The 25,209-nt window shown below is 38.2% G+C and overlaps 1 protein-coding gene across 3 annotated transcripts in view; it reads left to right on the top strand.

The window, feature by feature from the left end:
- SRPX2 (sushi repeat containing protein X-linked 2) overlaps positions 1-25,209 on the top strand; it is a 473,560-nt gene that overhangs the window by 54,136 nt on the left and 394,215 nt on the right. Inside the window, exon 1 of one of the 3 annotated variants that reach the window (XM_044057517.1) lies at positions 5,549-5,602. The exons of the other annotated variants lie outside the window; for them this stretch is intronic. The gene's annotated coding sequence lies outside the window, so the exon portion shown is untranslated. Of the gene's footprint in view, positions 1-5,548; positions 5,603-25,209 lie in introns of those variants that run through there. 3 annotated transcript variants of the gene reach the window in all.

Here is a 25,209-nt window from a genome sequence, read left to right as displayed (position 1 = left end):
ATTCATATTCCTTCAATAACAGAATATTATCTAGATCACCACCCCTAATGCCCATTTGTACCGTACAGATGCACCTAAATTTAAATGCATGTGTTCGAAATTCATGTAAATGTCTGAATAATGCGTTTGTCTCAACCTTTCTTTTAATCTCAGACCTATGCTCTGTTATTCTATCTTTAAGCTTCCTAGATGTTTTCCCCACATAAAAAACATTACATAAAGTGCAGTTAGCAAGATAAACTAGCTTAGTGGTATTACAATCTGCTCGAGAAACAAATTTAAACCATTCACCTGTTATGGGGTGCTGGAAGCTACTACTACTATCATTGATATCAGAACAACAGACACAATTGTAACACTTAAAGGTCCCCATACTAGCTTGTATAGGCGGATTCAGTCAAAAATCCTTATAACATAAAATTTGTTTAAACGCTTGACCATTTCTAAAAGCAAACCTTGGAACTGGACCTAGTAAATCTTTTAAGTCTGGTTGAGACATCAAAATTATCCAATTCTTTTTAATTATTTTACAGACATTATTAGTATTAGCATTATAAGTGGTGGTAAATCTAAGAACAGAACTGTTGACTGACCTATCACCTTCCCCTTCTGTTGTGCAACATAAGTGGTTCAGGGATAGAGAACCAAAAACTGGTCTATAGGGGCCCCTTCTTCCTTGCTTCACATCCTCATAACTCATATTAACATCTCTAGGATGATACCCATTCTCAATAAATTATTTCCTCATATTCTCAGTTTCTTCCAAGAAAACTTCCTCATCAGTTGTTAACCTACTAACCCTTATCAGCTGAGATTTTATAATACCTCTATAGATATGCATTGGATGCATACTGGCAGTATTTAAATACCTTGCTGCATGCACATCCTTTCTATGTACCCTTGTTTCCAACCTACCAAGTTGTTTATAAAGCCTTACATCTAAAAAATCTATTTTGTCTAGGGAAAAGTCCATCTTAAACTTAAGGAAGCATGTTGTGGTGTTAAGATAGGAGAGGAAATTTTCTAACTGAATCAAAGTCACCTTCCAAATGAAAAAACAATCATCCACAAACCTACAGTAACAATCAAATAAACGCGCATACTCATTATTCTCATTTAGAATATATTGCTTTTCCCATACATATAAAACTAAATTGGCAAAAGTATTCGCCACAGATGTACCCATGGCCACCCCAGTTAACTGCTGGTAGGGAACACCATCAAAAATAAAAATATTCTTCGTCAGAACTAAATCTAATAAAAGGCAAATATTTTCAATTTCACGTGTCTGCTCAAAAGATTGCATCGTTAAGAAACCTCTTACTGCCTCAATCCCATAATCTTTTGGAATAACTGTAAAAAGCGATGCTATGTCCAGTGTAACCAAGAAGTAATCAGAACTAGTTTGGTGATTAAACCACATATCCAATTTTTCTAAAAAATGAACCGTATCTTTCAAAACAGTTTCACACTTAAGTAGATACTTTCCTAACACTTTTTGTAAATATCTTGAATTTGGCTCGGTCACCCATCCCTTGCCAGACACGATAGGCCTTAATGGTGGATCACTCATTGATTTATGCACTTTGGGGATACCATAAATTTGTGGGATTTTGGGACATGTTACTGTTAAGTAACTAAACAGTTCAATTGTAATATCTTGATTCAGTTGCATATCATATAACGCCAAATTCACCTGAGAAACATGATCTTTCACATTTACAAATGTTAATACTTTAAAAGTACTTGCGTCAGACAAAAATTGCTTAAACTTATTCATATACCATACCCTGTCCATCAACACTGTAGCCCCTCCTTTATCAGCTTGTTTTAGTATGATACTACTATCTTTTTTAATTTACAACAACAACTTGTATTCATTGAAAGATAGGTTATATTTAACATCTCCATTTCTATACTTATTCTTAATACTATATAAAGCTCTTATCTCATTTTCAACAACATTTAAAAAGGCTAAAATAACTGGTGAACGTTGAGGTACAAAAACACTCAGTTTTTTGCATACACAGTTCGAATCATTAGTTTGTTTAAACAAAGATTTAAGCATAACGTTTCTTGCAAACAATTTTACATCAGTTAAAATGTCCACAATATTGTCCTTAAAAGTAGGGATGAATTTCATTCCATTTTTTAACAAATTGTAGTGTTGCTCAGTCAAAACATAGTTAGAAAGATTAATAGTACCTTTTAACAAGCAAATCCCTGTCCTCACCACCGAGGAGCCTTGCTGGGTAGCTTCAGACTCTCGTTCTTTCTTTTCAACGCTTGTACCGACTTCTGCAATGTTTTCTGCCCTTGGGGCTCTTGTAAATTTCTCTGCTGAACCACTACCTTCTCCGGTTGTTTTAACCTGAAAGGTAAAAAAGAGGAAATCTCCATCTGTTTACGCTTTTCCTTTACTTCTGCTCCAGATACAGAGATCTCTGCTACGGGTGTAACTACAGACTCATTAACTTCTCCGATGAGCTCATCACTCGGTGGCATCTCCTCCCTTCTAGCACCTCCATTCACTGTAGTACGCTCACACTGACGCATCAAGGCAGGAACTGAAGCAGATGTATTTGGCACGCCCATTTCATTATTGGCTATAACTAATGCAGGTGATGGCGGCAATTCAAATTTGTCCAATTCATCAAGAAGCCTATTAACCGGCTTCACTGACCTACTATTAAGTCTCTCAGTTCTCCGTTGAGCGAAATCCCCTCTCGGCCAAGTAAAAATATGGCCATTTTTAAAATCTTTAATATCACGTTGAAGCTTTCGCTTCTTTTGCATTTCTAATCTATAGTCAAGTGCTTGAACACGATTAATAAACAACTGATACTGTTCATTCAAACACTCCATACCACATAGTTTAAAGACTTCCTTTTCAAGACAGTCTATTTCTTCTAATAATTCACTTTCCACTTTCTCGAAAAATTGATTCATTAACTTCATATAACTCTTACTGAGTTCAAGATTCAATTGCTGCCACTGCATTAAAAGTTCCTGGTGGGTATTTCCATATGATGGCATCTTTAGTATACGCAATCCACGTGGTACTACCCCCAAGTCTAAATAGGCTAAAAAACTAAGCCTCTGCCATTGTAAATGCTTATAACTTTGAACTTTTTTCTCTAAATGGCCAAGCAGCTTATTAAACTCAGTTAAGTCATTAGTTACATTATCACCACTGAAGTACACAAGCAGCTCTCATAGCTGCCTGAATAATGACCCCTCCACAGAGAGCTCCTTCACTTGTTGTTTTGGGGATCCCCCTCCACAACCACCACCCAGGAGCGGCTCCTGGCATCGGACTGCCGGACTGCAGCCCCCTCAGCTAAAAAGTAAAGTGTTTAAGTGATTTAAAAAATGTAAAAAAAAAAAAATACCTTTTTTTTTGTACTTTAACCAAACTTCGAGTCCGTGACTCGGAAGTACGCGCATGCGCATTGCGCACTTTAACCACCTCGGGCTGCAGCGGTTTTAAACAGCTTTTTTTTTTTTTGTTTTCATTGCAGCCCGGAGGAGTAATGAAGGCATCATTCTGATGCCCAGAAGTCTATGCGGTTCCAAACCGCATAGAATTGGAAGGGGCTTGGACTGCGACGTCTGCAGGCACGTCATGACGTGCTTGCTGGGCTAAATGCTGCTGATTGGTTGTCGCTCTCTTCCCGGGCTTTATGTGCTGGGAAAAGAGCGAGAATCAAACAGTAAGTCAGTTGTGTTGTGGATTGATTCGGAGTCAGTCACACAGGAAGGATTTAAAGTTAATTTGCCATTGGATGTTTATTTTTTTTTTTTGGGCGGCCTATATTTTGCTGAAGAAGAACAGAAGAAGAACTGAAGAAAGAAGTAGTAGAAGAAGAAAGAAGTTAGAAGAATAACAGTGTGAAGGTGCAGAAGTATACCAAGTAAGTAGGAAGGGTAAGCTAAGGGTAAGCTAAACGGCAGGGAAATATAGATATGGTTGCTTGAAATAAGCCATATTTTATTGCAAAGTCTTTTCCATAATGAGTAGTGTTGTGGGTTAAAGATTATAGACAGCAGCAGCAATACCAGTTTGTGTATACTGCCCTACAAGTAACTGCATGAGAGTCCATTTTGGAAGTGTCTCATTTGTAGTATTACTGTTTCTATTAGAGTAGCATATAGGATGTAGGTTACAGTTAGTTTTGCAGAATATCAGTGCTCCCACCCCATATCTTTTACAAGACCTGTTGTCATGGAATGTGCAATTTTTTAGAAACATGTTAAGAAATCCAAGGTCTCTTTTATAGCCATAGTTCTGTAACAGCAACAATTATTTTTTGAATTTTAGCATTCTAGTCATGTTTTGAATTGTGTCAATGTATTATTTATTTCAATTAGATTAGAGGATCATTTGATTAAAAAGTTATTTAAAAGATGACAGCTAGGTTTAAGCAACCACTAGGGCAGAAATTATAATGAAGTAGAAATTACATTTTATATATAAAGCAGGTACAATTATAACAGGGTTTTATGTGATCTATTAGACTTCTCCTGAAAGGAGAATAAGTATTATGTTGTGTCTGTGTTCAGCATCTAGGCGGTTTTACTTTGCTGAGATAATTTTGCTGAAGAATTTTTCTCCAGAGGTGAGCCCAAATGGATGAGACCCACTGTTTTGATTTATGGCAGAGAGGAATAGATTGGCAGTCTGCTTCTAAGGGATGGGTCATGCTGTGATTGGAAGTCAGTTGGCTTTCTATAAAGAAATGCCATGATGGTCTTCCTGTAGATAAAGGTTAATAAGTCTACATATAATATTTATGGTTGTTTGCATTTTGCTGGTATAGTGAAGTTGTACAGGAAGAAAACTGTGGTGCATATTCTAGTTTATGAAGAAAGAAAGTAATACACTTAATCACTACATACAAGATTTTTTGTATTAGTTATACAACATATATACAACTTCATTTAAAAAGTTAGTACAGACAGAAAGGAATGTATAGAATGTCCTGTAAGTCAAAAGAAGCTAAAGGTGAAAAGAGAGAGAACAGAAGCAGCAGTCCTGCATATACAAGCATGAGCGGCTTGAATAGTTTCAGTTCTTCACAGCTTACTTACTCTCTCTACTCTGATGCTGTCAATTATAAAAGTTCGAATGCTGGCTGGAATTATTCAGTGCCTTGTGCACAACGAATAACTGCAGACAGGTCAGTCAATGATTTCCTTGGTCTGTGCTGTGCTGCTCTAGGGTTCACGTGCAAATTTAGGTCAGGGCCAGCAATGTCAACTTAACTGTAGTACAAATATGAAAGCAACTGTTTTAGTCTTCCAGAACAAAGAACAGTAAAGGATATTGATTTATTTTTAAATGATTGCAGATTCCAATCTTAAATAGCTACCACAGCAGTAATAGCTTTGCAATGCTTGTTGCTGGCTGGGGATTTATAAAGGGAAGCAAGCAAGCAAGTGCTATTTAATGTTTGAGTTTAGCAGCCTGACAAATTTCTCTGAAAGAGTTTTCTTTAATTTTTTAACATATTTAAAACGGTACAACCACTACAAAATTCAGTACTACTAATGGAATATATAGGAATCTTCAGCTATTCATTCACGTCACAGTGTAAATGAGGTAAGGGTAACCGTAACACATGTAGCAGTACTTCCAGGCTTAGATGCGACATTTCTCATGTATCATTGCCTCTGTCCTCATATGAGAGTGTTGCTGTTTTGTTAAAATTATCAGCTGTATACATTATAATACTGAATCTCCTGTGGCTTGTATTTCAAAACTATATATAAATTGCATCCATCAGCAATTTCTATGACTAACGCTGCACTAGAGGTGGCTACACATGGGTAAGAATTTGTAAACCTAGACTGCATGCTTTAACCTCTAGCTGATTTCTTTCAAGTTTTATCCAGAGGGAGAACTGTTTTCTACTGAACCAACCTGTAAAGTCTCCCTATTAGAGTTTGGAGGCCTGCTAATGTGATTTTTGATAACTATGGGTTATAAGTTGCAACTGAATCTGTCAAAGTAGGGGGATACACTGAGATGCCTCAACCACAACCTTATATTGAATTCTCCTTCATGCACACTGTCGGTGCCACTGTTCTGAGTATTGAATCTATGGTCTGCAGTCGTTAGGATTTCAACAGGCATCTCCTCTCTAGTTTCCACACAGCCTTCAATACTGATTTATGAAATTGCTTGTTTTTTCCTTTAGGTCAACTTTTATGACAACCTCTGATTAGTTTTTACTTTTGATATATGTTTATTTTTAATCAAAACTATATAACCATTCCATATTTTTTTTTCTTTCCCAAGCTGAATTACTTTACAGTTTTATGCTCACCCTAGTGATTTTCATCCCTTTTTTTTTGTGCACACACAACCAGTATTTTTAACTGCTGAAAACTTCTGCTGTGAAATGCCCAAAAAGTATTGAGAATTCCTGTCTCAAGCATTTTTGGAGACATGGCCTTTTAGTTATACAAATGATTGCCAGGTCACCAGCTAGGACCTGCACTGGCTCTGTCTTTAATGCACAGAAGGAGCACTTGACATAAAGGACTGCCGTAAGTGTCAGTGTTTCAGTCTGAACACCAAAGGAGAAGGCATGAGAAGTTAGATGGCCACCATGGCAATCTCTTGCAAACTGTAGTGATAATTAATGCATTCACTTAGTCAGTCAAGCTTATGTTTAAGCAAGACACCTTTTATTTATTTTTTTAATTATATAAAGATCTGCTGGAAAGTTATCTGCTCAGATTTTTTCTTTGCATAAAGCCGGTGCTATTTTACAAGTTGGAAACTAAGCAACAGTGATGAGCATTTCTGCAACATTCTGAGGTTCACTAAATGACAGGTGTTTTGAGTTTCAGATTCATACCCTACAGAAAATTCATACTGATGCAAGACCTACTGAACTTTCTAAGTTTGTAAGAGCAGCATTTAAAAATTGTCTGTATTTTTGGGCCTTTGTCCTACTTTTATTTATGGCTTTATCCAGATTTCTTGCTCTGAGGTTGAGAGTATATGAAATGTGTCAGGGCCATCGCCATCAGCCAGGCACTTTTCAAATTGTGACATACTTGTTGTACCCCACTCCCCCATGTAGTGACTTTAGATGTGTCCAGGCAAGGAGGAGCACTTAGAGTATCCAAGGTAGACACAAGTACAGTCATGGCTTTTAATCTGTCCTTTAATTTGCAGAATGTTCTGGTTTTCTGTCATATTTTTATACAGTTGATTTTGTGTATTTAGAAAATGCATTTTGTTGGCTGCTTGTTTTTTTTTATACTTTATTTTGACTGGCATTCCAGTAATGTATTTAAAAAGTAATTTATTTTTTCATGCCTCACAACCTGTGTTTCCATCTAAATATTAAGTAAGTTTTCATGTAGCCAATGCATTGAAATATTTTTTTCTTCTACACTTCATTTTGTCTTGATTGGACTCTTGTAATGACTGTTTGGCACCCAGGGCAGCATATTTAAAGTTCCAGTTGTTGTGGTTTTGAGCATAGCTCCACCCCTTTCTGTTTGGCCACACCCCTTTCTACTGGCCACACCCATTCAACTGTCTCCTGCAGCCCCCCTTTAATTTGAAGTCACCAGCCACCAGGCACCACCAGGGAATGAATCAGCTCAAGCCCAGTAGGGAAAGGTTTGATGGTCATCAGGCATAGTAACTAAAAGATCTTAGAAAAGGAAAAAGAAACAAATGCTGAAATGTCAACTTATTTTTGTGATAATAACCTTCTTTGTGTGTGCTCATTACTTATTCCACATACAGTCCTATCTCTCAGTCTTTGTGTAATATTTCTCAGTGAGTGCAGACTTGAACTAATTTTATCATTTTATTTGTATCACGTATTCAGTAAGCTTTTTAGTCTGAGACTCAAATAAGTATCTCTGAACTATCTCAACAAGAATAGAACTAAAATTATTTTTCTAATAAGTTTTCCAGCTTCATTTACTTCTTTTTTAATGTTTGTCAAGAGACATCTCATTAAACTGCAAGTTTTAGGTCCACAAAGAAAATAGCATGATTGTTTTCATTTATATTTTCATTTGCAACAAAACACTATTCCAGTCTCCTACAATACTCCACTCAGGATTAAAATGTTTTCATTGAACATAGCCAAAGTCCATTCCACTTCCATTCCCTCTTCTGTTTCCTCATCTTTTATTTCATGAAAACACTGAATTTCTTTCATTTCTTAGTCTGATATTCATAAACATAGTACACAGATGAATGCCAACATTGTATACATGATGTTTAATACACTGTCAGGGAGTACCATGATTCATGCCCTCAGATGTGTACAACAGCTTTCCTGTATTACTGAATGGCACAAAAGTGCACCTTCTACCCCACTGCGTACTAAGTGATCCTGTGCTCAGGCAGTGCTGTACAGTGTGACAGAGCTACATCGTGAAGTGATGCAAGACTGTTAGGTGGAATAAGACTGCCTTGTCAAAGAGCTATGACATAGTGAAGCAATGTAAGACATTTACCTACAGTAAATCTGCCTTGACAAATATGTATATTTATCTCCTTAGTTATTCTATGCTGTAAGCAACTGCCTTACACCATCAAGCCGGAGTCCATCATCATGCCTGACTATGATTCATAAAGAAATCATCATTTAGCATGACAGCAGATAAGGGGCCGTTACCATATCATAGTAATGAGGGGCTCTTCTGCTGCACAAGTTCTCATTGGTGAGAATCCACCAGCATCAGTGACAGGGTGGGACAAGGTAATGTGTGGTAGAAGGCTTACCAGCACTATAGGTAACTCCAGGGTTAGTAAGGATTTTTCTGTTGTGCAACAGAGTTTGTATTTTCTTTTTTCTTTGTTTGTTTGTTTGTTTCTTTCTTTTTTCCTTCTTTTTACTGTGCTGGTATGCTGCTCAGCATAGTATGCTGGGCAAACTACCAGCAGTAGGTGGGGTTGCTCAACTTGGAAGCAAAACACCATTAGTAGGCATGTGGTTGCTGTCCTATTGTTTGCCCACCAGGTCCAACCTACTCCAATAGTGCTGGCACTTTGAACTGCATATGCTTGGAACAGGAGTGATTTGCATACTTACTCTGTGTTTAGAGTTCTTTGTTTACACAGCTTGTGTCTAATGATCTCTCTGAACTCATATAGGCTTCTTATGCAAATTTACTGCATCAGACCTTTTTAAATTGTGCACCAACATTTATGAAAACTGCTTCACATAAACCAAATTTTGATGCTAAAATAAAATGTTATAACTTGAAATAAAAATCCATAACTTTAAATGATTCAATGGTCCATCTATAAGCTTTTGTAGAATAATCTTCTTCTTGTAGCAGAATCATACCTCTCAAATGCCCAGATTTTTGTAGAATGTCCAGATTTTTGCGTCTTATTTTTGGTCTGTTCCTCATAAAATTTGCAGTTTTCTGACAAATCCTTGAGGATTATATTTGAGTAATATATTATATATCCTTCAGACTTCACATTCACCAGAACAAATCACTAACACAAATCTTGTTATTCTAGCAACTTATTAATAAAAGCATTTATATTCTGTCCCATTTTTTTTTGGGCCTTTTCCCCTTATATTTTATTTCTTGTTGATTTCTTTGTGCTAAGGGGTGAGTACACAATCAGAATTAGCGTAGGGAACTGATTTGGGTCTGAATAAGGTTTGTCATTTTCTGGAATGCAAATGCTAGTCATAATTCTTTCTGTTGGACCAATTGTTCTTTTAAATACAATTCCATGTTTAACAAGCACCTTTTCTACAGCTTCATTTTCAACATGCATGCGCTTTACTTCCCTAAACATGAATTTTGTTCAGCCAGCTTTATCTACTTGCCCAAACTCCAGAAAACAGCAGACATAGCAAAAGCAGTATGCATTACTCGTTAGCTTAGAGACTTCTGTTTGCACAGCAGGGAAAAAATAAAGCAAGACAAGGAAGGGAAGGCAGAACCATCATGAGCTGAATATTGGTAAGTTAGGAATGCATGTAACACAACTCTGCTCCGTGTATTAATGTTTTACACAGTAAATGCAACATTGCACAAATTACACAACAAAGATAAGGCTGGTTCGTGTGTGCAATAGCCATCAACATTCGGAAATACTCCAAAACATGTGGAACAGACAGTATGGTGCAGCACTCATAAAGAAAATGTTGTACTGACCAAAATGTTATATGCATATCTGATTGTGCTAGCTACTGACTGCAAGATTGGGAACAGCAAAATAGTTTTGGAAATAGTCATTGAATGATTTATGCCATGCAATTTTGGAGCACAGCTACTTGGATTTTAAAGATCAAGCAGTACGATGTGTGTGTGTGTGTGTGTGTGTGTGTGTGTGTGTGTGTGTGTGTGTGTGTGTGTGTGTGTGTGTGTGTGTGTGTGAGGGAGGTCTAGCTATTTGGAAAGTTTCAGGCACTTAAACACCACGATATCAAAATGTTTCATTATCAAAGCACTTAAAAGACCTTTATGTCAAAAAGAACTGTGAATGTCAGAGTTTGCGGATTTGCCAACTTCCAAGCAGTTGTTTGACCATAAGACTTAGTATGTATAAGTAAAAGGGGTCCAGTGAACATAACCCTTATGGAAAAAAAGCATGCTTTTAGTGGTATTACTCCTTTGTTTAGTTTTTGGCTGGCTTTCTATATTGTGGCAGCAATTTATTTAGATAATCTATTGTTTCACTGCTCTTGCGTGGTCAAAATCTTTTTATTTTACGGGGCTTTTGCTGATTTTGGTGTTGTAGCCTGACATTCAGCACTTTCGCTATCATTTTAATGACATGACTCGAGTTCAAGATAACAGCATGTACACATTTTCTCAGGACAATAATTGCACAGCTACTTACCAAAGAAAGCTAATAATGGCAAAATATTGCAAAATTCAATATATAGTGAATTTGCCTATCAAACAACTACATTAATTAATCGTCAAACATTTCAGCAATCAGTATAAATGAAACTTATCTATAGTGATTATTAGAAAAGGTGCAGTACTACTAGCAGGGATGAAAGTGTGTACAGACAAGAAGACATTTATGCAATGAACCTGAGTACAGACCAGACAGATGGCATGGCAGCAAACAAGGGAATCAGAAGATGCTGAAAACTGAGATGGGAGGTAAAATAGTGGAACAGGTTAACAGCTTCAAGTATCTGGGAGGAGTTGTTAAGGAGAAGGGAGGTCTGAATGAGGAGGTCAAAGCTACAACCAGAAGGGCTTCGGCCAAGTGGCACAGAGTGTCAGGGGTTGTATATGACAGAAGAATGCTAAAGAAGGTGAAATGTAAGGTATACAAATCAATGGTGTGACCAGTACTACTGTATGGGTATAGTAACCTGGGCAGTGAAGGCAGCTGAGGAAGCTAGAGGTGATGGAGATAAAGTATCAGCGATGGGTGGTAGGATGTACACTGTGGGACAAATGAAGAAATTATGACATTAAAACAGAAGTCAAAGTACCTCTACTTGCAGAGAAGGTCAAAAAGAAAAGAATTGTGGTGATGTATGCACACATACAGAAAAGCAGAAGATGATTTAGTAAAGAAGGTTTGGGAGAGACAGGAAGGCAAAAGGAAATGAGGAAATCCTTGCAACAGATGGATGAATTGCACGTGAAAAGAGATGCAACAGTCATACATGACTGTCAAGATAAGAGACTGACAGAAAATCAGGAGACATGGCGACAGCTGAAATTACGTTTTGATCCATGTATAAAAAATATTGAAGAAACAAAGCTGATGTTGCTGCTGGTAAGTAGTACTAAACTATTTTGCAAAAGACAACTGGATCAAGTTCATGTTGATACACAGTGACATTTGTATTAAGAGGGGCAACCTAATAATCAAATGTTAAAAAGAGTAAACAGTGATTTTAACTTACCTGTAGGTGTCCTCATTTCATTTTGCCTTCCTGTCTCTCCCAAACCTTCTTTACCAAATTTCAAAATGCACTCGCTCAAATCACTCCTTAAAATGGAGAACATCGACATTTGTGCTGTAACACAGACCTGGCTCAAGGCAGCAGAAAGCACCCCTGCACTACCAGGCTATAACTCATTTCACACCTTTCAGCCCCAGAACTTGGACCGAAGCTCCAAAGGTGGTGGTGTTTCCATATTCATAAAGGATGTGCACAACTCCAGACTGGTAGCCCAACTTAATGCATCAGAGATACTTCAGGTGCAGCTAACAGTGGGTAAGATAGCGATTCAGGTCGTAGTCTGCTATATGTCCCCAACCATGTCCCAAGACTCACACTCCACGTTCTTAAGCACCCTGGAGAATATTAGGGTCCAACATAACACTCTCATACTGGGCGACTTCAACTACCCCTCAATTAACTGGGAAAACTACTCATGTACCAATATACTTGCCCAATATTTTATGGAATTCATTAATTCCAGTGCCCTGGGCCAGCTCGTTCTTCCTCCACTAGAGGTAGCAACATCCTTAAGCTGGTCATTACTAACATGGGCAACCATTGCTCTACACCAATAGTGAACTCCTCCCTGGTTAGATCTGACCACAAACTAATCACCTTGGAAATCAACATCCCTCCCACCCCCCCACCCTCACAAAGGTAACCACCATGAAAAGCTTCTCCAGAGCTAACTTTGGGCTCCTAAAAACAGAGGTGGCTAACGTCACAATACCCATGTAAATGGAGAATAGTTGCATGACTGCCGAATCATACACCAATGCACTGTACGAATATGTATACAAATGCATGGATCTCACCATACCCAATAGAGCCAAGACACTCTCCTCAAAAAAAAGGAAGCCAATCTGGTGGTCCCCTGCCATAAACAAATTCTACAACAGAAGGAGGAAACTGATGCGGAATAAGGTGAAGTCCCAAGACTGGAAAAACTCCCTTATCAGCCTCAACAAAAGGTTGAGATCCCTCATGAAATCCTCTAATGCTAGCTATGAAAACAGAATTGCAGCAGATAGTAAAGTCAACCAGAAGGCCTTCTATAGTTATGTAAAGAATCTCCATGGCAATACCCAGATTTGCTCTGAGCTACTGCACAATGGTACCTCCTATACTGAGCCAACAAATATTGCAATATACTGGCCGACTGATTCAGTGCTAACTTTACCCCTCTTACCCCCCCCAAAGGACCAATCACAATACCAGTAGATTGCCAGGCACCTAGTATTACTGCTGCACAGGTTAAAACAGCACTGTCCAAGGCCAAGAATACAGCCTCTGTGGGACCTGACAATATCCCTGGCTGTGTTCTACATGGACTACAGAGTGAACTGGCACCTCACCTGTTCAATCACAGCCTCACCTCAGGCTTTGCCCCTACTGAATGGCGCACTGCTACAGTCATCCCTCTCCACAAAGGAGGAGCAACTACAGGCCCTGGGAACTATCACCCCATTAGCCTTACAAGTCTGATATGCAAAGCTATGGAACACATCATCATAGACCTAATAAACGGATACAGGGAATCTCCAAACTCTGCATCTTACACAGTTTGGCTTTGTAAAGGGTAGATCATGCCTGCTCAACTTGGTTGACTTCTTTGAGTCAGTCACCAGAGCTGTGGATGAAGGCAAGGTGGTTCATACAGCCTACCTTGATCTGGCTAAGGCCTTTGATACCATTCCCCACTCAGGAATCATAGAAAAACTCACTAAGCTAGACATCAACCCCTATATCACTAGGTGGGTCTCAAACTGGCTCACAGATAGAACCCACAGTGTGAAAGTAGCTGACTCCAAGTCAGACTGCCGACCAGTCACGCGTGGAGTCCCACAGGGCTCGGTCCTGGGTCCTCTCCTGTTTGGTATCTACTTCTCTGAAGTCCAGGCCAACACAAAGGGACTCTGGCTGACAAAGTTCACAGACAATTGCAAGTTGGGAGCTATTATTAACTCCCCAAGTGATGTTGACATCCTACAGAAAGGCCTCAATGAGTCCAACCACTGGTGTCAGAACCATGGCCTTAAGCTCAATGCCAAAAAATGTGTTGCCATCCTCCTTGGAGAAAACCCGGTTCCCTTGAATTATCACATTGATGGTAGCCCACTGAACACAAAAGGTGTTATAAGAGATCTGGGAACACAGGTTGACAGCAACCTCTCTTTTGACCAGCACGTTGCCACTGTGGTCAGAAAGTCATTTTATGTGGCACATCTCATTACTAAGGGTTTTGCATCCAGGAAGAAAGAGGTCGTTGTCTCCCTCTACTCTACCCCCATTAGGCCAATCATCGAGTACAATGCCCCATTTGGCATGTACCTCATTAGACACCTGCAACTACTGGAGAGGCCACAAAGGTACCTCACAAAGAGGATCCTAGGCCTTAAACATGTGTCTTATATGGAGAAACTCAAAAAACTCAACTATTCTCAGTTTCATATCGCCTACTTAGAGGCGATCTCTGCTTGACTTACAGAGCCATGTCTGACCCAGCTCTGTTAGAAGTGCTACATCTAAAGAAATCCCAATCCCTCCACACCACACGCTCCAGAGACCTCAACCTCATTATCACAATCAACAGAACATGCTGGAGGGACAGGTTCATAGCCCAGAGACTGCCCATGCTATGGAATAGACTTCCCATACATGTCAAGCAGAGCGCCTCACTGGCCCTCTTCAAGAGAAATCTTGATGAGTGGATGGAAAATAGAAAATTCATCCCAGGGATCACTCCAGTGGCTCTACTCGACAGAGACATTGGGAACTATGGTCGGGTGGCACAATGCCAGGGTAATCCTATGGGCTAGGCTTGTAAAGGCTTCAGGGCCATTAGCCTAGTACACACCTATGAGCCTATAAATAGACAAGGAGGGGCAACTGGTATTTTCAATTCAAATACCAGGGTCCAGTATGAGTAATCACACCTCATTTAATTGACACAGTTATATGAGCTAGTCTAAACAGCATCACTCCAACGGTTGTAAAGACATTTTTTTTGCAGGGGCCTAGCCTCCCTGGATGCTTGACATTGGGTGAAACCCCCTCCCCCTGAACTGTATATTCCAACACTGAGATTGCATAAGCTTGAAGAAGAAGGAACATGGAGGAAAATAACACTCATCTTTTCACTGTTTTCTGAGTCCACCTGCCATGACATGACACTTGTAGTTTTTAGGTTCGAAATCCTGAGCATCAGTTGAATATTCAGTGACAAATAATAAGGCTCTTATGCACAGATTTTACAAATTGTGTAAAAGCAATTATGAAGCAATATTTACATATTATTTAATATGAATTTATTGAGATTGAGATCAGTTGTTCTGGGGGTGTTTAAATGAACAAGGGCAGTCAATCTTTTAAATCAGGAGTAGATTTCATTAATTATCCTGATGTTTGACTATATGTTTGAATACTGGTTTAGATGTTTCAGAACAATGCAGACAGTAAAGGAAAGTGTTGCCAGGTAATTTATTTAGAATGATGTTAATATTCTGAGAAACTAAAGTAGTGTATTTGCTTAAATATGATAGTACCTGGAATCAAGAAAGACTATTTAGAGAGACTCTGTGTAAGAGGCTGAGTAAGTAATATGACCTATATAATATTAAGTAAAAGTTACTGTTTGTCTTCATGTTTTTCTTTCCCTATGTTAAATTTGCCAAGGGACAAATGTGTATACACCTGACAATGGATGTTAAGATTTGTGCTTGCATACCACAAGGGACAGCATTTACACCAGTAGCAGAAAATACATGTATCACAGCTCTTCATGTATCATAGCTCTTACACTGTGTACTGATTACTGGTTTTATGTAATGCAATGTAACACTGGGCAAATGTACAGCATTCGTTTTTTGTGAAGTTTTATATATTGAGTTTAAAGTTTTCAGAACTATTACTTTCATTCAGGACATGTACAATCTAAGAATATAAAAAAAAATTGCTACAGATATAAAACTTTCCAATAACCATGTGAAGTCATCCACTATTTTGCTTACTTGCTATGTGGGGATTACATTTCACTGAATGGAATGTGTTAGATCAGCAGAACAGGAATGAATATTCTGGAACAGGCATCTAATTCTAATAGTTTTCCCAATGATCATTTCCCTGTGGCTGTGGGTTTTTTAAACAAAGGCTGTTATTTCTATAACTCCAGATGAATGAAAAAACTAATTGCAAAATATTCTGGAAATGTGTGCCGTAAAATTCAAAACTACAAATACAGATGGAGGATATAAAAGTAAGAAACGGAAGCAGTTGTATGACTTTATTGTAACAGAACATACATTTCTCTCATTTATATATTTTTATCTAACTGTAAAAAAAATAAAATTAGGTAGCCAATGGAATATATATTAAAAGATATTGGAAAGAGTGGTACTACATGTATGCTTAAGTGCTTGCAGGCTAGTGTGTGGTTAAGTATATATGGCAACTTGCCAGTGAAAGATAATTAGAAACAAAAGACAGAAGAGAAAAAGGAATGTCTGTGGAATACTGGTCCAAGATGTCTCAGGATAATTGAATATTGTCTTAGTAAAGCATCCTTGGTTACAACACATCCTCAATGGCATAAGAAAAAATGTGGAAGAATTTTTATCATGTGACAATGATAACTGTAAGCATTTCACATTCTGAAATGGACAAGTTGTAACCACAGCAGAATGCATGCAGTTTTTTTTTTTGCAATATGAGCACATTACATCCAGTAATGTATGTGTTTTATTGTTAAAACTCATGTGTTCCTCCATATAATATAATATGGTTGTCATGCGAGGTTCTAAAAGCCTGCGTGTAAGACAAATAAAAAAGTAACAATCTGTGATGTCTTTTTTACATTTTAAAGCAATACATTGGGCATACGATGATAGAATGCTTAATGGGGAGAACAATGCTTTGTGATTCAATAGACATTTCAATTAGGAATGAGAAACTCCCCTGAAATTTTTTTCTTGTGTCAGGGTTTCTATTTTGTGTACACAGAGATCTGGGTTATCCCTTCTGCTCTATTATTCTCTTGACACATGCTTATAAGACATGCTTATAAAACTGGTTTCAAGATTTACCTGCTAACTCTGGCAATGGAAAAGCAATGACCGTCTTGTCCTTAGAATGTTCCAGTATTAATTACATGCTTAGTTTTGCTTACAAAGTTAGTGAACAATGGAATAACAGTGCATTAATAAAGGCTGAGTATCAGTGTAATGGCAGCATGAAACTGTGTTGAAAAATGCACAGAAAACATGTAACGTTATTGACAGTAACTCTACTCAGTTGTTTTCTTACTCTTTCTGCTGTTGTGACATTTTAAATTGTATGTCATTACTGCTGCCACTGCTGCTTTTTCCTCGTACTATACTGACACTGGTGCTCTTATTGCTGTAAATACTGCTGTTACTTCTAATACTGCTATTGCAGTCATTAGTACTGCTCTTACTGTTGCTTCTGTTATTATTGCCACTACATCCCGTGACAATTTGTAAGACTATTTTTCCTTTTGCTATCCCCATCACTGTTATTTCTGGCATTGGTACTTTTTCCTGTTGGTTATATCTATTAGTGTTGCTACAGTTGCTGGCCCTTGGTACTACTAGTGGAATGACTGCAGCTACTCCCATGGGAAAAAGCAAAATGTCTGACAGAAGAGAAAGAAACATCTAGCCCATTTAATCAGGTATGAATCTCTCTGCTGACACAAAATAATGCGAGGCATAGGAGATATGGAGTCTTGGCACCTATTATGCACACAAAGGATGACTAGTCTTAAGAACGTATGGCAAATGTGCACAACTGTCTTTGGTCATGATCAGTATCTGTCAACACCCAGGTAAACTACAAGGTTAAACTCAGTGACTACCCCAAATTTTTCCCACCTCAGTTTGACCTCTGTGCTTCTAGCTCAAACTTAACCACACAGTAACTGACAGTTAATCAGACTATCTCCTCATACATACACTCTCATAATGTTCCCCAAGAAGGACTTCTGATGGATCTTTAGGGACAGTGACCCTTTCCTTTATTCATTGCATATGCTGCTACCAATCAGTTTGCTAATCTGATACCAAGACCACAGTTACTGAATACCCAATAAGGCAACTGACATGAAAGTATAATAGCCACTAGTCAAGCAGCCTCCCTTTAAAAATATGGATGCCAGTACACCACTGTGGAGATGATACCCTTCATTAAAAAAATAAGATATCTGCTGCAAGCATCTTTGAATGAACAAATGAACATATTTTACTTTTAAAAAGATCTAATCATAAAAAGAAGACATTATTATAGCTGCATAAGGAAAAGAAAACAAAATGTTTCAAATTGATGTGGACTGTTGACAGGAAAATATGTAACAGTAGCTATTGTGTTTATTTCCAATTACTTGCAGAAGCTGACTGAGCCTTTCAGATAAAAGTAAAGTCCAACAAGTCTGTGATCTAAAAAAAACATGGGTTAACATTCTCCACAAGTTAGAATTTCCACAAAAAATAGTTCAAGGAAAACAAAAGGAAAAGGACAGTAGCAGATCTATTTCAGTAAACTCAATACAGATTAAAAGGATTTTTTGAGTTCAAATAGTCTCAGGGAGAAAGTAAAGAAGAGCAGCAGCTCTTGTTTAGTGCAGTCTACAGAGATTAGACATCTTTCAAACAAACATAATTAGTCTTTCCTTTAAAAACAAACTGCTGGTGTGCAGTGTCATTTCTATTCCATGGTGAGGTAATTCAGCTTGTCAAGGAAATCATGAACATGGCAAAAACAGAGAGTTCCATATTACAATGAACAGTCCCATATTACAGAAAACAATTTTATACTATTAAAATAAAATAGGTATCAACTATACACATCTAAGGAAATTCATAGCTATTTGCAGTTTTAAATCCAAGAAAACATGTATCATCTAACAACTACCGGAGCTACAATAAAATGCTGACTTCCTGACAGCAACATGCTGAAAGGACAAAAAAAAATCCTGAAATTAAAAGAGTAAAATAAAATCAAGCCCCCCAGCACCTCTGAATGTGTGTGTGTGTATACATATATATATATATATATATATATATATATATATATTTCAAAAACCAAGCCCAAACAAAGAAAGTAATAGGTATCAGTTCCCAAGCACAAGCGGATACCAACTGCTCAACAGATAGCGATAGATATAACTCCAAATGACAGTAGATATAGCTCCAAATATATCAAGTCCAGCAACGATGTCAAAGACAATCAAAATGATCTCACCAGAGCATATATAGAATAAATAAACGGTTCGGTTACAGAAAATCCTTTAATAAAACATCAGACGTTAACAATTTTAAAAACTTAGTGTTCCTTTTATAGGGACACATCACATCCTATAGACACGTCATTTCCTGAAGACATTTAAAACAAATAAACTCATGTGTAAATATGCATCAATGCTTTTTGCTACACAGACAAAACAGTATGTAAAAAATTAGTATATATAAAAAATATATTTTGTGTATGATGATATATGCAAAGTTTTTAAAAAACTTTTTAAAAAGCTAGAAGCCCATTCCCAAGGATAAAAATATATATATACATGTATGAAAGTGATAAAGATAAAAATATATATATACATGTGTGAAAGTAATAAAGATGGATTAGTAAATTGAAGCAATATCTCCAGCTAAACCCATAATATCCATAATGCCCTTCAGTGACTGCCTGAATGAGGTTGTCATAGCATCCTGTGGTTCCTGAAACATCAATAGAATTAGTGTAGAACAACACATTTCATTGCATAACGGAACAATATATTTGGTCGTTGTCTATATTTAAACATATCCCTCTACATTAGGGGTCCTACTTCAATAGTGTCATAATGTGGATATTGATTCTGGGTAACTCTCCCAGGTGTCTCCCCCACTATGGCAGATAACTATTGCAGTAGTCTGTGTCTACAACATGGCAGATAACTTATTAATGTGCACAAAAAAGGGAGGGTAGAAAACAGGGTAAACCGAGGTATAGTAATAATATATGATGTGATTTGGACCGATGGTCTATAGTCCATGCAGAACGTATCTACTATATTGTAATAAGCCAGGGTATAAAATTCTTGATTTGCCCAATCGACATACACTACCATAAGTGTGTCAAAGACTGGGTATAGCTGCATGTAATCAGGTCAACAAAGGAAAGTATAGATGTCACTGTATTGGTCTGGCTTTAAGAACTGGTCTGATGGATACAGATTCATTCAGACCCAGGCATCTGTGTGCACCCAATCTAAAAATCCATTTAAGTTCCATCTCCTCCGTAAAATTGGTGATATCACCCCCCCTGGACTTGGGGTATATCACTTGTAGTACTTGGAAGAGAAACTCATGTTGTGCTCCCAGTGCGAGCATATGTTTCGAGATTGCACTGTAATTGTCACCCCTTGCATAGGCATAGTGATGGTCATCCGCTCCCAACGACCTGTGTTTCTTTCCCCCGTAGAAGGAGAAGCAGATCTATAACATTCCTAGTGCTACAGTCAGCCGCATGACGCAGCTCCCATAACTTGCCGTCATTGGGACACCTGAAAAATCTAGAGTTATCAATGTGGACGCATTGTGCACATGTGCCACAGCCCCAATTGCCATGTGTGTAGGGTGTGTGTGACTGGTGTTAGACAGGGTGAAACACAACATCTGTTTCAGATTGGTACAATTCCTGAAGACATATTGGGGGCAGTTGCCCACGATCCGTCTGATTTGGGGGTCTACCAATAGACAGTCCCAGTTCTCATTGATGACTTGTTGAACATAGGTAGTATTCGTTCCAAGTGGCATAATCACAGGTACCAGTGATTTATGTTCTAACTTGTCCCTCTTTGCAGGCTGTCCGCCCATAAAAAAGGGTTTTCCTCGACTGTGTCTCTGGTCACTGGCTGATTTACACTGTTTATCAACAATCCACGGAGCATAACCTCTGGTGATAAAGGTATCTTTCAGGTTGTCCAGTTCCTGCGCAAAAACGACATCATTAGAGCATAGACGTGATAGTCTGAGTGCTTGACCCTTAACTATGTTTGAAAAGGTTTTTGGATCATGCATGCTGTCAGTAGAGAGATAAGAGGGTACATAGCAGGCTTTCCTATGCACCCTGGTCGAGAAACCATTGCCAGATTTGATGATGGTCGTATCCAAATAATCTATCGAGGTGCTGGAATGTTCCATAGTAAATCTCAGGAAGCTAGAGGAGTTGTTAAGGGTTTCATGAAACTTAGTCAATGAGGATATGTCACCTCTCCAGAGAAGATTCTTGAGAATCAAATATACCATGGACTGGATTATTTTGTTTCTACGCAGGATGATAATCTCTCTAAGGCTGAGAAATTAGCCCTGTTAAATCTTAAAAGGAATGACATGATTGTTGTCAGACCAGCGGACAAAGGGGGCCGCCTTGTACTAATGGATAGGTCATTCTATGTGGAGAGCATGCTTGAGATGTTGAGTTCAACGTCCTACGAGAGGATTACATCTGATCTCATACAAAGGTGCTGTTTGAATATATCTAATACGCTGGATGATTGTGAGAAAATGGGTGTCCTAACTAAAGAGCTGCGTGACTATTTTCGGATAGATGCACCGCTATTACCCAGTATTAATGGCCTACCAAGAGACCTATTGTGGCTGGAGCGGGGTGGCTGACTGAGCCTATCTCCATCTATCTTGATTATAGAATGAAACTGGTACTGTCTGAGTACCCGCATGTCTTGAGAGACACTGGTCAATTTTTAAGAGACCTATATGATTGCACTGTAACCAATGTTGACATGGAGAATATAGTGATGACCACAATGGATGTGGTATCACTTTTTACCTGTATACCGAACATCGATGGGATACAGACGGTTAAGAGCTTGCTGATGGAGTGCTGGAGTGAGATTGAAACTGATCTGGTGTGCCTTTTGCTGGAGCTTGTGCTCGATAATAATTTGTTCACCTTTAATGATGGTACATACAGGCAGACCACTGGGGCTGCTATGGGGACCAGCTGTGCGAATTCCTATGCAAACCTAGTTATGCTAACCTGGGAGAGAGACTATATTCTACCAAATAGGAATGTTATCTTCTATAGAAGATTTGTCGATGATTTATTCATCCTTTGGAGAGGTGATATATCCTCATTGGACAAGTTCCATGAAACCCTTAACAACTCCTCTAGCTTTTTGAGATTTACTATGCAACATTCCAGCATATCGATAGATTATTTGGACACAACCATCATCAAATCTGGTAATGGTTTCTCGACCAGGGTGCATAGGAAAGCCTGCTATGTACCCTCTTACCTCTCTACTGACAGCATGCATGATCCAAAAACCTTTTCGAACATAGTCAAGGGTCAAGCACTCAGACTATCACGTCTATGCTCTAATGATGTCGTTTTTGCACAGGAACTGGACAACCCGAAAGACACCTTTATCACCAGAGGTTATGCTCCATGGATTGTTGATAAACAGTGTAAATCAGCCAGTGACCAGAGACACAGTCGAGGAAAACCATTTTTTATGGGCGGACAGCCTGTAAAGAGGGACAAGTTAGAACATAAATCACTGGTACCTGTGATTAAATACTACCTATGTTCAACAAGTCATCAATGAGAACTGGGACTGTCTATTGGTAGACCCCCAAATCAGACGGATCGTGGGCAACTGCCCCCAATATGTCTTCAGGAATTGTACCAATCTGAAACAGATGTTGTGTTTCCCCACCCTGTCTAACACCAGTCGCACCACCCTACACACATGGCAATCCACATTGATAACTCTAGATTTTTCAGGTGTCCTAATGCAAAGTTATATGGAGCTGCGCCATGCGGCTGACTGTAGCACTAGGAATGTTATATCGTCGCACATTGCAAGATCTGCTTCTCCTCTACGCTGGGAAGACGAACAGGTCATTGAGGGCGGATATGGGACCATCACTATGCCTATGCAAGGGGTGATAGTTACAGTGCAATCTCTAAACACATGCTCACACTAGGAGCACAACATGAATTTCTCTTCCAAGTACTACAAGTGATATACCCCAGGCCCAGGGGGGGTGATATCACTAATTTTACGGAGGAGATGGAGCTTAAATGGATTTTTAGATTGGGTGCACACAGATGCCTGGGTCTGAATGAATCTGTATCCATCAGACCCGTTCTTAAAGCTAGACCAATACAGTGACATCTATACTTTTCCTTTGTTGACCTGATCACATGCAGCTACACCTAGTCTTTGCCACACTTATGGTAGTGTATGTCCAATTGGGTACATCCAGAGTTCCATATCCTGGCTTACTATAATATATGAGATACGATCTGCATGGACCATAGACCATCGGTCTAAATTACATTGTACATCATTATTATATCTTGGTCGACCCTGGTGCACATTAATAAGTTATTTGCCTTGACTACTGTAGTAGCTATCTGCCATAGTGGGGGAGAAACCTGGGAGAGTTGCCCCGAATGAATATTCATATTGTGATATTATTGAAGTAGGACCCCTAATGTAGAAAGATATGCTGAAATATAGACAAGGACCAAATACATTGTTCCGTTATGCAATGAAATGTGTTGTTCTACACTAATTCTATTGATGTTTCAGGAACCACAGGATGCTATGACAACCTCATTCAGGCAGTCACTGAAGGGCATTATGGATATTATGTTTTAGCTGGAGATATTCATCTTTATCACTTTCATACATGTATATATATATTTTTATCCTTGGGAATGGGCTTCTAGCTTTTAAAAGTTTTAAAACTTTGCATATATCATCATACACAAAATATATTTTTTATATATACTAATTTTTTACATACTGTTTTGTCTTTGTAGTAGAAAGCATTGATGCATGATTAAATGCCTTCAGGAAATGACGTGTTTATAGGATGTGATGTGTCTTTTTATTAAAGGATTTTCTGTATATTTATTCTATATATGCTCTGGTGAGATCATTTTGATTGTCTTTGACATCGTTGCTGGACTTGATATATTTGGAGCTATATCTACTGTCATTTGGAGTTATATCTATCGCTATCTGTTGAGCAGTTGGTATCCGCTTGTGCTTGGGAACTGATATATATATATATATATATATATATATATATATATATATATATATATATATATATATATCAGCTCCATGGTCACACCAACTTGAATGGGACAAATCTCCCAAAACAAGTGAGTCAGTGCTTGCGCGATGCTTTAGCAATTTCACCTCAGGCATGTGTAGTGGAGCCAAGAACTACCACCAGTTTTAATACTGCTACCACTATTTCTACTGCAGTTCATACTACCACTGTTACAACTAATACTGATGATACTAAAATTTCTCTTACTAATTATTTTACTAGTAGTACAGAACATTTATTATGAGTAGTATGTCTTCTGTTATTTCGCTACTACTACAACTGTCAAACTAATTAGAAGATATTAATATAGACGATTAAGATTAGGTCTCTGTTTATAATCAATTTGGTGTATGTTTGGTATATATATTTAATTCAGTGTTCTGAGAAGCATGGAAAGCCCTGAACTATGAGAAATCAGCTTTTCGTCAAAATGGAAGAAAAAAACTTTTCTTTCAATTCGGCTTGAAATTTTCATTTGCATTAATAGTGACTTGTGTAGTGATATTTTTTGTACTTTTCTGCAGTTATCTGTGTTTTGGCCAAAATGTTATCTGTTTGCATTTTTGACTTGTTCTGAGACCTTAGTCTTGTAGCTTCATTGGCAGCTATGGGAGAATTGTAAATTACTGTGAGTTCTAAGCATCGTTTAAACATAATACTGCACTTCTATCTGTATATGTAGAATTACTTGCAAAAGTTAGCTGTTTATATTTTGAACTTGGTCTGGGACCCTAACCTTGTAGTTTCATACAGAATTGTGGGAACAGTGAACTGCTGCAGGATCTGAGCCTCATTTAGTCATTTATTACTGCATTTTTCCATAAGTAGTGTTACTGGATTGCAATAGTGGCAGTATTGTAATTTTTGCTGCAGGATTTGCACTTCTACAGCTGTTTACTTTCCAGTTTTGCTGCTAGAATTTCACATTGTGCTTATCATTCACCTCCTAAAGTTGCATTCCAGTGCCTTTCATTTTGTCACACACTTACTGCTTTCCCCCATTTTTTTTTTGTGTCTAATACATTGTTATAGGCCCTCCCAGCCCCCAGTTATACTAGTACTCTTCTCCCTGATGCTCTCAACTGTTTGTACACTAATTACAGTTTTCCCTACCCTCATTGTAAAAGCAA

This window comes from Protopterus annectens, chromosome 15.part0, assembly GCF_019279795.1.
Source record: "Protopterus annectens isolate FY-2018-M chromosome 15.part0, PAN1.0, whole genome shotgun sequence".
In the NCBI taxonomy this organism is placed as follows: domain Eukaryota; kingdom Metazoa; phylum Chordata; order Ceratodontiformes; family Protopteridae; genus Protopterus; species Protopterus annectens.
Note: the sequence above shows the minus strand (reverse complement) of the source record. Positions and strands in the feature narration are given on the sequence as shown.